The sequence below is a fragment of the Hesperophylax consimilis genome, chromosome 24 (assembly GCF_061612785.1).
Source record: "Hesperophylax consimilis isolate HC1 chromosome 24, BYU_Hcon_1.0, whole genome shotgun sequence".
Classification (NCBI taxonomy): domain Eukaryota; kingdom Metazoa; phylum Arthropoda; class Insecta; order Trichoptera; family Limnephilidae; genus Hesperophylax; species Hesperophylax consimilis.
In genome coordinates, this window is record NC_142859.1 from 26306248 (window position 1) to 26318750 (window position 12503).

General features: G+C 33.5%; 1 protein-coding gene and 1 non-coding gene across 2 annotated transcripts in view; both read left to right on the forward strand.

Moving 5' to 3' along the window:
• The window catches only part of LOC149412137 (beta-1,3-galactosyltransferase 5-like), a 167251-nt gene that overhangs the window by 41633 nt on the left and 113115 nt on the right, over positions 1–12503 (forward strand). The gene's annotated exons all lie outside the window — the stretch shown is intronic.
• On the forward strand, positions 10072–10145 carry TRNAT-GGU (transfer RNA threonine (anticodon GGU)). Its single transcript has one exon. It is a non-coding gene; the product is annotated as a tRNA-Thr (tRNA).

The window sequence follows — 12503 nt, forward strand, 5'->3', positions numbered from 1 at the left end:
TTGTTATTCTCTGGGAATTATTAAATATTAAATTATAAACAATCAACAAGATTAAAAATTAGGTGACAGTTTTCTTCCAAATTTCCTAAATAAAAGGAATGTGTTTTCAAAATTTCGCATCCTCCCCAACGTTTGGAGTAAAAATAAGTTTTATTTAAAAAAAAAATTTCACGTTTCATGTAAGATAATTTTATCCAGTTTCTTAAAATGGTATTTGTTTTTACGACATTTTCAAAAAGAAAAATACATAGCACCTTCAAAATACCTTGGAAATTTCCCGAAATGTCAGTTTCTATATTTTAGTATTTTATTCACAAGGTCGTTTATCAATTGAACAATAAAATGTTCACCGCGTTTTAGTAAGACCTTACGTTAAAGAGGTATAACATGAATGTATATATTGTTTTTTTATATGCGGTATCATTGATTACATTTTAATTTTTAACCTCACTACGATTAAGTCCGTGTTGAGGTTAATAATTTTACAAGATATTAAATATAGACAGAACAATATTGTTGCATGAATAATGTGTAACAACTAAGCTGAAAAAACTTATTTCAATAATGTTTTAAACATGTAGGGTGACCACGTGAAATAACATATTTTGCTATTAATTTAAAAAAACATATACAAAAAGTGGAAAAATTTTTGCGATGTATTTAGGACAAGAATGAAAAAATATGTAAAACATGTTTTAACAAAACTGCCACGAAAAACTTTCCACACGTATTTTAAAACATTTTATAATTATTTAGCAGCTGAATTAAAATTTAGCGGTGACAGAACTGACAGCCATGATTCCTCCTTTAATTTGACCCTGATTGTTATCTTTGACGGTTTTTAATTTTTTCATTATCATTGGCTATTTTCTTTAGTCTAAAGCTCATAAATCTTAGCAATATTGCACCATGATCTGTTATATGACTAGTGAATTGTGAAAGCTCGAAATGGTAGTTGAAATTCTTGTAGGTGAAATTATGATTGGCTTAAAAACATGAAAAGCCAAAAGAGAGATGTATTTTTCAGTTTTTATACTACCCACACAAAATGATTCTGAATGATTTAAATTCCTTATTTTGAAAATATTTAGGCGGAGCAAAAAAAATCAACACACACCAACACCAAACTAGCCTTTAGTTTCGACTTCCGACACACACTAGAAAAAAACACGATTACAAAATCAAATACAATTAGTCAAACTTATACGCAATACAACGCATTACCTTGTAACCTGAAACTTCTAGTAACAAACAAAAAAATATTGGCAAAAGCTCTAAAAAGATATTTCTTCAACAGTTTTATTAACAGGTGTTACAATCTTACTATGGAACTCTCTAACTTCTGAATTTATGAAATATGTTTCAATTAACTGTGTTAAGCCTGTCTAGTCTATTTTAAAATGTATGTACCATAGACATATGAATATTAGTAGACCTGCCCTAAGTGATTAAAAGCGTATTATTCTCCACTCCCCATACCGGTTCCATTGGAGCCGGCTGGGGTCGCGTATGTCTTCCTGTGAATCTTGAGAATGTGACGTCATCATTCTTGTTCGAACTAGCGTCGAGCTATTGTCGAGGCATTTTATGAAATAACACGGCAAAATAGTGGCTTGTGATATGAAAACTTGTAAAAATAGATGTGAAAAAGAGAATAAACCCAATTGTCGTATTACATTCCATATGTAAGCATCATTTTAAGCTTATTCACATCGTATAATATGAATCAGTTGTAGAAACATATACTATTACATCGAGATACATCTGGTCGAATGTAGCGATTCTCAAGTGTGCGCATCGTTGTTACTGGGAAGTAAATTATGAACACTTATAAAAGTGTCTTAACTAAATACGTAAACGAAATATTCGACTCTGAAAATAGAAGAAATTTATTTTGCCGAATTTGGACTTCGCAAATTTGTTCATAACGTGGCGAGTAATTTGCGCTCCCATGTAAAAATGTCTATTCATTCAAAAGCAGATTTTACTTTTAAGAACTAAATGGTGATATTATAATGCGAGATGCCTATATACTGTCAGATTGATTTATTGACGAATCACAGTCAGCTTTACCCCCTTCGTTCTTCAACAGTTGATTTTACCCCTCATCTTTAATTTCTAGTCTATATATTCTTATGTCTGTGGTATGTACCCTTTTCATCGAACTCCTTTTTAAATTCGTAGTCTTATGTAAAATTAATTTTCTTTGATTTGTCTTTAAGGAAATGAGTTTTATTAAACTCATTGGAAATTAGGTATTATAAATATTATTGTTTATATTTTGTAATATATTGTCAATGGCATTGAGGTAATAAATCTTTAACAGTTGGGATTAAAGGTGGAAACACATTATTAAAACCCGACGCGACCCGATGAAACGCGATGCGTGTTGAGTCGAATCAAATGTATTGTTTTCTTATGACCAGAAACACACTATGAACATCCGACATGGCGTCGCGTCGGATGTTCATAGTGTGTTTCTGGTCATAAGAAAACAATACATTTGATTCGACTCAACACGCATCGCGTTTCATCGGGTCGCGTCGGGTTTTAATAATGTGTTTCGACCTTTATTGTTATTGAATCGCCAATTCTTTCTTTATTTAAAACCCTTATTCTGACAAAATACTTGGGGTGACCTGCTTGGCTCCAGTTCGATTGAAGCTATAGGTGCGTACGTAGCTATTGTAGTTAAGGCGATGTCATACGTAGTAATACAAAATCATGTGTTTTTGGTTTGAAAATTTGGTCGCCTAGAAATTTGTCAGATGCTTTAATTACATACTGCGAGTAGAATACATCTTGGCCTTTGAAATAATCGAGTGTTTTTAAGATAAGTCTTTTTACAAGCCCAGAAAAAAATAATGTATAAGGCCTATGAAAACTGCTTTAAAGTTCAAAATCTCCTACTTAATAACCCATTTTCGGTTATGTTTTTATTGTATAATGTGGCAAATTAAGTTATTTATAAAATGATCGGAAAAAAATTAAATATTTGTGCCTGAACATCCACAAAATAAAATAAAAGGCACTTTTTGGCCATGTTTTTTTCTTGCCTTAATCGAAACAGCTGGATAGTGTTAAGCGGGAATTTAAACCTTATCGCCATCTACGTAAGGGTTGTTATTGATAGCGGCTCAATTTGAAATATTACACGACGTAGTGCATTGCCTTAACAATAAAAATCAACCCGTAAAAAAACAAAGTTTTCTTAGCATAATGGGGCTGACAAATTACGCTATACGCATAATGAAGTGGCCTATTTCACCATTTCGCTAGCCACACATTCCCATTGGGATTGTATGGCGAACCACGAGTTTATAGCGCGCATCGCGTGGTCTGTCGTAGGCTTAATACCTACCTCTATTATATAGTGAAACAGTTCCGACTTTCCGCCACGGTCCTACGCATTGAACGGCTTGACCTAGTTGCGCCAATCATTTCATCCAATTTCAGAAAAATCGTGTGTGTGCGTGAATGCCACCAAAAACCTGTCGAGTTTCAGCTCGACCGGATGTCGGGAAGTGGGTTATTTTCCACACCCAAGATTTGCATCATTCTTGAAAACAAAAGTAAAATTCAAATAATTGTATTTAAGGCGATGCCATACGTCGTGTAAAATTTGAATCGAGCCGCCATCAATAACACTCCTACGTAGATGGCGATAAGGCTTAGATTCCCGCTTAACACCATCCAGCTGTTTTGATTTAGGCAAGAAAAAAACATGGCCAAAAAGTGCCTTTTATTTTATTTTGTGGATGTTCAGGCATAAATATTTAAATGTTTTCCGATCATTTTATGAATAACTTAATTTGCCACATTATACAATAAAACCATAACCGAAAATGGGTTCGTAAGTAGGAAATTTTGAACTTTAAAGCAGTTTTCATAGGCCTTATAAATTATTTTTTTCTGGGTTTATAAAAAGACTTATGTAAAAAACACTCGATTATTTCAAAGGCCAAGATGTATTATACTCGCGGTATTTATTTGAAGCAACTGGAACATTTCTAGGCGACCAAATTTTCAAACCAAAAACACATGACTTTGCATTACTACGTATGGCATCGCCGTAATTCATTAAATGTATCTAATTAAAAGAATTCATTAGTTCCTCTTACGACCGCCTGCACAGATTCGTACGATCTGTTGTACGCCGTACCTAATATGTCGAATTCTTTAAGTCTCCTCTCTTTGGTTTTGATTGGCTATTGTATTTTTAGGTGACCGGGTATCTCATCAAAATGACAGTTCAACACACTTACAAAAAGTGATATAAAGTCATGAAAAGTGATGAAACAAAAACTAGGTTAAATAGTTTAAATAGGTAATTATTTAACCGTGTTTTTGTTTCATCACTTTTAATGACTCTTTATAACTTTTTATAGGTGTGTTTAATTGTCATTTTGATGAAATATCATGGAACCGTATTTTTGTAATTGTTTACTATCCCTGGTGTAAATAAACTACCGGGTGTTTCGGGTGTGGCCGGTCTCCCAGGACCGGTTGCCTGTCTGGAATCGCCGATACAAGGTGACACAAGGTATTGACTATTGACACCGCGCCTATAATGTAACCGAATGTAACCGAATAACGAGCAACAACACGCACACCCGCGCATTCTTCTGATTATACAAAACTACTCGAACAAGACTATGTAGTACTTGTTGGACTTGAAACAAATTATGTCGATTGTTTGCTAGAATTTCTTTGTCAATAGAGTGGTATTGGTTTTGTGTTGTGAACTGAAATAGGTTATTTGGCTTATTCTAACTATTTCACCTTTAAAGTGTTTTATGAACGTGTCTGTCTGCACGACGTAAGGTGTATTTCCCCTTAGATTACAGTTGATCAAACACTTTCAAAGATCGAAATTCTTTCTTGGAAAGATAATCAGTTTTATTGGCCTGTCTGGGGCCTATGATTCGAAAGGTCTTTGGAAATCAAAAAGAAATAAACGCGGTTTAAGTTGCCACTTGGATTTGAACTCTAATTTTCCGATTGCTGCACGGAGAAAAATGAGTATGGCTGCTTTATTGAAATCCTGGTAAAAAGTGATGGCAATTCACTTCCTGATAACGGTGACCGGATAAATCATCACAATGATAATTCATCACATCTTTAAAAAGTTATACAAAGTCATGGAAAGTGATGAAACAAAAACTTTATTAACTGGGTTAAGTAGTTTAGGTTAGGTTAAGTTGAAAAGAAAAATTTCGTCGTTTTTAATGACTTTATATCACTTTTTAAAAGTGTGTTGAATTGTCACTGTGTTGAGTTATCATGGAACCCTGATAACATATGAGTCCATTCAGAATATATCGGAAAACGTGTTCATGCATGTGACGTTTTTCCGATAAACATTATGACGAAATGCAACAATATTAGTATTTTAATGAACACGTGTTCCGCCGTCCTCATTACACATTCGCGTTTTACTGATGCTTTGTTATGAAATCTGTCAATTCATTCGTTAAGGCTTGCAGTGACGTTTTTAACAGGAATGCGTAACTGTTGACCAGATTTTTTAATAAATTTGCAATGTTTTCCATCTGTAAGTTTTCTCCTTACAGGGAATCTTGTTACCAATTACAAGAGCCCCCTTATCCAATGATTTACAAAAAAAACTGACTAGTTAATTCTCACGCCATTTCTCACACCGTCATATGTTTTTTTTAAATTTATTTATTTTTATTTTAGCGACTATTTAAATCATTGTACATACAAAATATTATGGTATAGTAATGGTACTTGGTTAGTCTCGCTAGGATGCCCTATGCTAAGGCGGATTAAAGTTGTTTAAAACTATTTTATTTGTCTTGTCTATGTCGTTCTTTAACATGTTTTTTATTGACCTTTTTTAGCTGGTTTTTGTTATCATTAAACTTTTCTATTCGTTTTATATCTAGTGGAAGAGGATGTTGTGGAGTTATGTTGCAAAATAAACGTGGTTTCTTTGTCCGAATGTGGTTTTATAACTTGGAATGTTTCGATCTATTGTTGTTGTAAATTTGAATTCGTCAATATTATAGAAAATTTCAATCGAAAGCGTTCTTGTTATAACTCTTTGAATTGTATTAAGGTTACATGGAAGTTTAGTATAGCAGATCCCCATCCTATAATTCCATATTCGATTCGAGAATGATATAATGCATAGTAGACTTGTTTCATATCCTTGTTATTTATCAAATTTCTCAGATTTTAAAATCAATGTAGATGATTTTCATCAATTACTGATATTTTATGATTTGTGATATTAACTCTATCGTGGTACGACCCTATTCAAGTAACTATTAACACATCATTTTCACATGCTAAAACTGTTATTTCTTCCATTGTTACAGGTAAGCCAGCTGTCACTCATATCCCTGAAGATCGCATCAATTTCAAAAGGTTTTTATGTCTATCTTTACTGCCCGTCTTCGCCCGATTTTTAATATTTAGCTACGTCTTTAACTGGGGGAGCAAAGACAGATGCCAATAGTTCCTTCAAACATTCGTGTGATTTTACACGCGAAAAGGTCGGAGAAATGACATGTTTTCATGAAGCCGACATCAACACGTCTACTATGAATTTAATGAAGTTGGAAATTTCAAGTGCTGCTTTTCTAACAAAGATTTTATCAACAACGCCGGATTTATATCCGCGATAAAAACGTAAAAGATAAACAAATAATAAAAATTATCAAAGAAAGTAATGGCTTTACTTATTCTAATTTACTTCCTGCGTTTTTCGTGTGTATTTTTATCTCCCAGCGGATCTAGCTTACTTCGGAGTGGTATTGTGGTGCTTATAAAAATAGGTCGATCAATTCTCAGTTTGCGGACAACGTTCTTATTTAAATCAAGACGGCCCAGCGTGGGATTAGGCCTTTACAAATGTTCTCCACTGACTGCGATCCCCTGTCTTTCGCCCCCTGTCCAGCTTTAATCCTCTCAATAACAGTAATAATAATTGGATAATTTGTGAAGCGCCGTTTTTGTGAAAACTCACCTCAATGGCGCTGTACAATTTATTACGAATTCTTAGGCTCTATTTAATTTTACTATTTACAGAAACAGAAAACATACTTACCCGGCAGGTCATTTCATATACGCATTCTTTTATTAGAAAGTTTAAGCCTAGAGATTCGACTTTGCACGCAAAGGAAACTTATATTAAAAACATTTGACCTTATATGATTTTATATCTGTTATTTTACCCTCCCATACCATGATATTACAGTCAGGTTCCATGTCTGAAACTCTACGTTCTGATTATTTTGTTAAGGAATTTTACGTGTTTTTCTCGTAAGAAAGTGCTTTAACTTGTTTCTATTCCAATTCCACGTTCCTACATGAGAGCTAAAAACTTTAACCTGGAAACTACGCCGAACCGTTTTCTTGTACAGCCACATTCCAAAAGCTTCAATATTTTTTTGAACCTTCTATTAACTTTAATATTTCACATGTAGTTATTGCTACATCGCATGCGGAAAATTGGAACTGTAAACCAAAATGATTCATTTCCCATAGCGCCTTTTTGACTAATCTTAATAATTGACCTTAATTTGGAAATTGGGTGCCTAAATTCGCACCAACGAAGGTCCCGCTCTTTTTCTTTGTGGGTACACAAACGTTTTGCTCTTAATTGCGCAGACAAAAGAGGCAAATGTCAACATTACCACAAATCCATTTACGTAGGAGCAACTAGGTTCACCTACGCACATCCAAAAATGTCTTACTTTATCACTTTTATTTATCTGAACTCGTGACATCATCCTGTAGAAGAGGCTTTGCTTATTTCACAGTCATCTGGTTGCAAGTGGGGGGAAGAGGAAAATATTAAACTATATTTGAGAGGAATATCAAACCAGTTAATAATTGGCTGAAATACATATATAGAGTGTCCGGGGTCAAAGTGCAGTAACTTCGGGAGGTGATTCTACAAGATGGTAGGAGCAAAAAAGATACATAACTTTTTCCGAAATTCCAACTTTTTTTCCATACAAAAAGACATACCTACTAAAAATCCTTAGTGAAGGTACACACTTACCCGATAAATTCGCTGTGTGCTTGTCGAACTCGAGACTGGTGACGTTGTTTACTATTACATCCACCTGCTGTCCGGTACACCCCCAACATGAAAAAGTATTTTTCACCACATAGTTTAATAATAGTTTCTTGGACAGTAAGGTATCTTCTTAATCACAGAAAGTGTGTTGGTGTCTTCCAATTGTAAGTAGGTATTCGTTGAAGTCGTCGTTGAGAGGTATGTTGTAAGTATGTTGTCGTAAATGTGGATTAAAAATCCTTTTCATTTTCACGGCATGAAACGTTCATTGAAGTAATCAGCTTTCAGAAGAATTAATGAATGAATCTCTTTTTACGTAACGGGCGGCCTTCAGGCCCTCTAACCCATTATCGAGTTATGTAACCCACATGTATAGTGATTATATGTGAGGTATTGGTTTATAATATTTCTTTAAAGTAAACAAATCACAGCTGTTCTGTTGCCAGCTGTAAAGCACGGGGGGGGGGTAGTAGCGGGTGTTAGTTATAGAATCGGCCGGTCGATTACAAATGATCCAAAAGCAATAATAATGCAGTACGCACACGCCGGCGCAATTTTTCTTTTGTAGCTGAAAAGTACATCTAAAAGTTTAAATTTAAAAAAAAGTTATGTATCTTATTTACTTCTACCATCATGTAGAATCACCTCCCGAAGTTATTGCAATTTCACCCCGGACACCCCGTATGTCTCTTTTTGCTTCAATTAAGTTTTGTTCTTCTTAATTTTGAATTTCTAAGTTCTATCTTAACCTCTTCCTCTTTTAAACAAACTCTCTGCTGGATGACTATACTCATTTTTGTATATTATTATTTACATTTCCTGTACGGAATCTCCTAGCAAATATTAAGGAATTAATTTTAAGGAAATCTGCAATATTCGAACACACAGAGCCTAAGAAATTAGCGAACCTGAATTCGGGTGTAATTATTGCAGGTTTTTTTATGAATGCGAAATTGCACAGATTTTTCTCCAGAACATTATTCCTAACACATTTATTTTTTGCATCATATTGTTTTTTATGTCGTGACATCGGCATGCGATCTTATGCAACGCAGACAGACCATTGTAGGCTCACCTAGTTTTGTCTACTTCAATGACACCCGCTTGTTCAACATTATCATTATTGCAAATAATTTCTTAAAGCCGCGGGCGTAATCATTATTATAATAATATTAACTTAACTGTTTGTTGCTCGCGTTGGGTGCCATTGCCAGATATGGTACCCGAAGGCGATCCGCATTGTTGTGGGCCGTTGTCAGAGTCAGAATACGGGGAAACGGAACAAATACAATACATTGCACCGTATTGGCGCGTTGTTATTCTTCCGTTGTTTAATAACTATTTAAGGGTAAAAATTTTTTTTTTCAGTAATTTAGGTTTTAAAAATATATTCTTTCAGTGCTATCATTGTTCGCATTGGCATTTCTTGATATGGTAATCAAACGCAGTCCGTTTTGTTTTTTCATATAATTAACGAACAACATCACATCAGTTGCACGACGAAAACGAAAATTAAAAAAACTTAAACGTCGGATCACATGTTCATAAAAATCATTGTGTTTTCGCAGTCAAAAGCAGGTGCATTAATATATTTGGAAAGTATATTTGGAAAGTACTTGAACATTTTTAGGAAACCGCCTGCAAAATCCTTTTTAACAGGATTTTAATATTATTTTTTTAATGATAAACTAGTATTGCTGATTTATTAAAATCCTAACAAATAATTATAAGCAATAATTAGTCTCCCGAAATATTATGCCTTTATGCTATGCATAAAACCTTGTCTTATAAACATTAGTTTATCATTAAAAAAATAATAATATTTGACAAGTCAAAAATATTTCACCAATAAATGAAGATATTATATGTCTCGACGCCATCTAGTGATAAATTAAGCACTAACAAAGCCTTTCCTACAAAAATAAAGTTGGTTGTTTACAGGTGGAAAAAATATAATAAGCAGTAATTGCTGATTGAGGTACTAGTACATATTGAATCATTTGGCGGGTTGGAAATAAGCCGACATGGCTCAGTGGTTACAGAGCACCTGACCGGTCATCAGAAGGCACGGGTTCAATTCCCGTTGGCGGTATTTATTTTTACTCGGGAGATATTTTTAATTTGTATTAATATTTCGGGTGACTAATTATTGCTTATAATTATTTGTTAGGATTTTAATAAATCAGCACTACTAATTTTTTTCCGTGTGGACGTGTTTTTCCATTGTAGTTCGGTATCTGCCGTAGAACAGTTGTCACAATATTTCAAATTCTTTTATTTCGCAGTTTAGGGTTAAAAAAATGATATTGACATTGATCTGTCCATGCCAAATATGGCACCTAAATGTTATTGGCATTGTTTTGTGAAAGGACGAATTACTCAATTTTGTAACATGGAGGTCTGTTCTATTGTTGTTTAGTCCTGATGCCAGTGTTTTGGAGATTTGGCTCCTGAATCCTTGCACGATTGTGACAGTGCTAGTAGACCAGCAATAGATCATTACACCAGTTGGACATGTTTTTGCAGCTATAGTTCGTACTTTAAAACATAACTTTATTTTCATCGCGTATTATTGAGATTTTCACTACCAAAATTAGTATCGTGATTTATCTTTGGGATATTATGCCGTGTTGCGCTTCGTCTTTTAGCCAACGTTTAGGACAGAGCAGTGTCCCATCATCATGCTATCCGAAACGTTGGCTCTAAAGGAGATAGAATCACAACTCTCAAAAATAATGAATCTCCGCTTCTTTTTTCTCTGAATTCCTGGCGTGATACTCTTTCCGGGTTATTTTTCCACAATATTGAACGGTATTAAAAAAAACTTTATTTGGTCGTGAAAACTATGAATAATCGTGTTGCCATTGCCAGAATCGACATTGACTGAACACAATTTGCGTGAAAAAAGAAATTACGTAAAATTATAGTTCGTTTTCCAGAATATTTTTGTGCACTCCTGACGACGAAAGCAACGCGTGCGTCAAGTAATTTTCCGGTTTTCTCATTTTAATCCAACTTAACTTTGAATGTTTTTCACAAAATACGGCGCTATACAAATTATCCAATTATTTTTATAACGTTATAATATATATTTTTTTGCTTTTGATGACCCATTTAATAAGCACAATTTGGGTGCTAAATGTTATTTAAAAAACATTATTTATTTAGTAGTAAACCAACAATTACAACTTAGCTAATTTTTATAAAATATCACCAAATCAAAGAATGAATATGTTTTTGTTTATATTAATTTATCTTCAGTGTTGATTTTGCTCTCGGAAAACTACCATTACAAAAGCAGCATTAGTGAAAATTTCTTAATTATTTAACGTAGCTTCTCGGGAATGGATTAATTGGATTTTGAGTGCAAAAACAATTACTTTTCTGGAGCATTACATCATTATTTACTCTTGCTTCTAGCAACTCTTTCAAATGAAATTAATTCGTATATTATAACGAAATTTCATGCTAATCGTTTTATGATTAAGATTATTTTGTAGTCAGTCTTCTCTGGTTTTAACTTGTTATGTTTTAGATTTTTGCTTTCACAGCTTTGACTTTATTTTTGGTGAGTAAATGTTTAGTTGAAATGATGGCATCAAAATCATTGTATCAAATGTTCAATCTCGCGTGCGAAAATAAATACATTAATCATTTATTGGTGATGGGAAAATCGAAATACGTTTCTCCTACAAAATAAATGTAAATATAATCATAAAGGGTTCGATTTAAGCTTATGGAAGCAGACAGCGAAAATGCTATTATATCAATAATGATAATAATGGATTTCTTCAATAATTGGAAAATCACTTTGTGGCCTCATGTTTGTTTCAACAGTGGTGTTTTCAAATGTGTGGATTCGAAACAGGCGAATTTGAATAAAAGGGTGATTTGGATTGCAGGCCGTTTCCTGATAAACTTTTAGTACATTCGTGATGTATCGGAACACGTGTTCATGCACCTGGGTTTGTCCTGTTAATTTATAATGACGAAATGCGATAATATTAGAATTTTATTAACACGTTTCCGACGTTGATAACACATTCGTGTTTTACTGTAAGTTTGTTAGGACACATGTCAGTTCATTCGTTAGAGGCTTGCAATCCCGTTTTTAACTGTATTACGAATAATTTAAAGAGATTCTTAATAATATATAATATTAGTGGTAACAATACCTCCCTAATTGAGAAATTCTCGTGTTTAGGGAGGGAGCACTATCAAATTGACAGTACTATACATATTATCAGTTGTTACAATTTGGATGCATGAAGGACTAATTTTTTTTATATATAATAAAAATTTAAGTAGCAATTGCTTTTTTTTGTACATAATGAAAAATTATTTTTATACATAATGAAAATTATAAGATGGCATTTATTTTGTACATAATGGAAATATAGGTTGGCACATCGTAACACATACTTAAAAATTATTTAATAGTAAAATGTTT